This window comes from Xiphophorus hellerii, chromosome 4, assembly GCF_003331165.1.
Source record: "Xiphophorus hellerii strain 12219 chromosome 4, Xiphophorus_hellerii-4.1, whole genome shotgun sequence".
NCBI lineage: Eukaryota > Metazoa > Chordata > Actinopteri > Cyprinodontiformes > Poeciliidae > Xiphophorus > Xiphophorus hellerii.
In genome coordinates this window covers 27937586-27941027 of record NC_045675.1, presented here as the reverse complement: position 1 = coordinate 27941027, position 3442 = coordinate 27937586, and the positions used below count along the sequence as shown (strand labels likewise).

Below are 3442 nucleotides of genomic sequence, written 5' to 3'. Positions count from 1 at the left end.
GCTGGTTCATCACAACATACCCTGCCACCAATGCTAAAGCTAGTTAGCTTGACCACCGATGATGGCGGATGTATGGTTTTCCTGGGGTAAGTTCCAGCACTAAGGCCCTCCTCTTGACTGATTGTTTTTGTTGTTGTTTTTTTTTTTTGACTGGGAGCGATGCGTTTATTCAGACGCAACAGGTGCAATTTCTGGTGCAATGCCATTTTACGCCAAAAGATGGCAGTAGTGGTGCATGAGCGAGAGATTGACGTCCGAGCCTTACGAGGCTTCAAACATCACCGCCTGCCCGATCAAACCGAGGCTCGAGGACGGAGAAGTTTTTTTGTAAGTTAAGTACAGTACCTTATTAACATATATTCTATTTTGAGTTATTTATGTGTATTTATTATAAGTAACCGCTAACCGGTTACTTATAATAGTAATAACAGTTAGCCGCAACTAACCTAGATGCTAACTACCATTAGCCACCGACGGTCTGAAACGTCATCAGCCGTTAGCATCTTTGCAGAAGAAGTTAGACTGTAACTTTTACCTGCCGTTAGCCTAAATGTTATCAACTTTTTTCTTTTTCTTTTTTTATAGGCTTTATCGACTCTAGTTAGGCCTGTCGCGATAAACAATAAATCAGTTAATTGCGCAATAAATGAAAACTATCGACCTCATGCCCTGATTTAGATCGGAGCGGCCACGATGACCTACCGTAACACACCATAAACTACAGGATGACCGGTTATGAAATCGCAAGCGACAATCTTAGAAAGACCAACGTCCTACGATTGTTGTAAGGGGAAAAATAGCAAAAATCATGTAGTGTGAACTATTGCATCAGGTAGTCTGATGCGCCCATCTTCTCTATTTAAATCTAATTATTACTGAATATACACACTTCATAATCTGCCCTCTTTTGGTTGAATGCAGTATTTATTTCCACTTTGTCCATAAAGTGGAAATAAATACTGCAGCATTGGTAAATTTACTCCAGCATTGGTAAATATGCTGGAGTAAATATCCACTTTTACACTATTATATGTGTAAAAGTGGAGACATACTTCTATTAGTAACATAATGTATGTTGAATCTATTCCGATTAACATGTTTGTAGTTTGCACATAATAAGCAACAGACTGTACAAACGACTGTGTAATTATCAAGTCCTTCCTCTGCATTGTTTTCACTCAGAGGAAGCGGCTGGACAGCCTCGCAGCGAAGCCACTACCAAAGAATCTTTATTTCTGTCTTCATAGGATAAAGACGCACAAATCAGTGTGTAGCAAAGTGAGTCTGGGCGGCTCGTGAACGCTGAGTGAGGTTGCGCCGCAGCTTTCCAGCCTCCCACAAGGCGTGACTTCGCCTTTTGATAGAGAGAAGTTGTTTTTTTTCTCTCAACATCTCATTCCTGTGAGCTGAGCACTGAGAGTTCACAAGAACTCTGCCCTCATCACAACTTCTTCTGCAGAACCATGAAGACGGTCACTATTGAGTATTGGTAAGTTTTTGTTGTTGTTTGTTTGTTTGTTTTTTTACCTCCACTTCCTCTTCTTTCAACACATGCACTGCTCCATTCTCATTTGTAAATGTCAAATTTTTGTTTTTATGCTGTGCACTTTGGGCAGTATAGCTTTTTGCAGCATTATGAAACTCAAGAGTGAGAGGCTGGTTATCTATCTATCTATAGCTCTCATTTGGTTGCCTTGTCTGTTTACTGTTGCAGTAAAGACTGAAGTTATGCGTACCGCTACCAGGAACTAGCCGGCGTTCTCCGGCAGATTCCTGGAGTGAAGGTAAAAGGAGTCACCGGGAGGACAGGTATTCTCAACTTTTGGTTTTATTTTTTATATATATACAGTATATTTAATAAACAATCTGTATATATATATATATATATATATATATATATATATATATTTGAAGTTAATGTTTATTTTTTCATCTTTTTTTCCACCTCCATAGATAGCTTTGAGGTATCCCTGGAGGATGAACTTCTCTACTCAAAGCTAGAGACGAAGTCGTTTCCAGATCCTGAGCAGGTTTGTGGCTTAACTCAAACTTTCTATTCCAAAGCACTTCTTTAAAAGCTGAATAGGATCTGCCTTTTTGCTGACCAGTCATTTCACGTTTTTGTTTGTTTGTTTTTGTTTCGGATGTACATAAAAAAAAAAAAAGCTGACATGTAATTCACAACGCGTTTGTTCGAAGTCAACGACAGGAGAGTCACATTTGCTTGCATGCCTTTGCGTCTCATGTTTAGATGGCGGACAAGGTGATGGAGAAGGTTCCTGACGAAAACGCCAAGAAGAAATCCAAGAGATGGATATGCTCCGTCCAGTAAAAAGGTGGAGAAGCAAACGGTTATATTCACACCGGCAAAAAAAAAACAACAAACAACAAAAAAAGCTGTAAACCTGTTATGCGCGTCCGGAGTATGAAAATTAGGGAAAGGATTTTAATAAGTGGATGCAAACTGAAAAGAGCCGACACGGCTGTGAATGTAAACGAGACGTTTGTGAGAGCGGCTCTCTGGATCCAGGCGGCGATCGACGCCTCTTTTTATGAATGCACACGCCTAAAACTCAAGTGGTGTGTGCACGATGCAAGCCGAGAAGCTTCTCGGCCGCCTGGAGCCCGACGGTCTGCTTCAGTCCCATCAAAGTCATGAGAAACAGGGGGGGGGGGGGGGAAGGGATGCTCCTGAGAGTCTACGACTCTCAGGAGCATTCACTTAATTTTTGACGTATGTGACGTCTTTATGATCTAAAATATCTCATTAATATCCGTTTTCCTCTATCAAAAGTTAATTACAGAGGAGCAATAAAGCCATAAAATCTGGGCTCATTATTCTATTTTATATTTAACCTAATCTCTGACCCACTTCTCTTCCCACAATATCCTGCTGACCAAAAATAAGCTGCAGAGCTGAGAAACATGTTTTTCAGATTGTGTGTTGTAGCCCACATGGGAACAGGGAAGCCTGGGAACGTAAGACCAAAAACGGCTGTACTTAATAAACATTTTAATAGCACATGATATTCAACACATGTGTTTATATATATATATATACTGTATATATATATACTGTATATATACAGTATATACCCCCCAAGGCAGATAATATTTGATTAAAACCATTAATTTGGGTGAAGCAAATGTTGGTTTATGTTAGCTTAGCTTTGCTATTATATTAAATATTTTTTCATCCAACCAACTGCATAACATTAAACAAAAATAAATTAATTCTTGTCAGATATAAAAGTTGTTGTTTTTTTAAGTAGACAAAGCTATAATTTCCCCTGAACGTTTATTTCATGTTATTTTATGCTGTTAACTTCCTGTTCGTAGTTTTTTTTTTATTTTACTTTCAGTTACTGTAAAAAAAAAAATATATATATATATATATATATATATATATATATATATATATATAACAACATTATTATTGAAT

General features: G+C 38.2%; 1 long non-coding RNA gene across 1 annotated transcript; it reads left to right on the top strand.

The window, feature by feature from the left end:
- The first annotated feature begins 1262 nt into the window (after positions 1 to 1262).
- Positions 1263 to 3234, top strand: LOC116719190 (uncharacterized). The gene is made up of 4 exons (XR_004339132.1): positions 1263 to 1489; positions 1715 to 1809; positions 1954 to 2030; positions 2252 to 3234. It is a non-coding gene; the product is annotated as an uncharacterized LOC116719190 (long non-coding RNA).
- Positions 3235 to 3442: the final 208 nt, after the last annotated feature.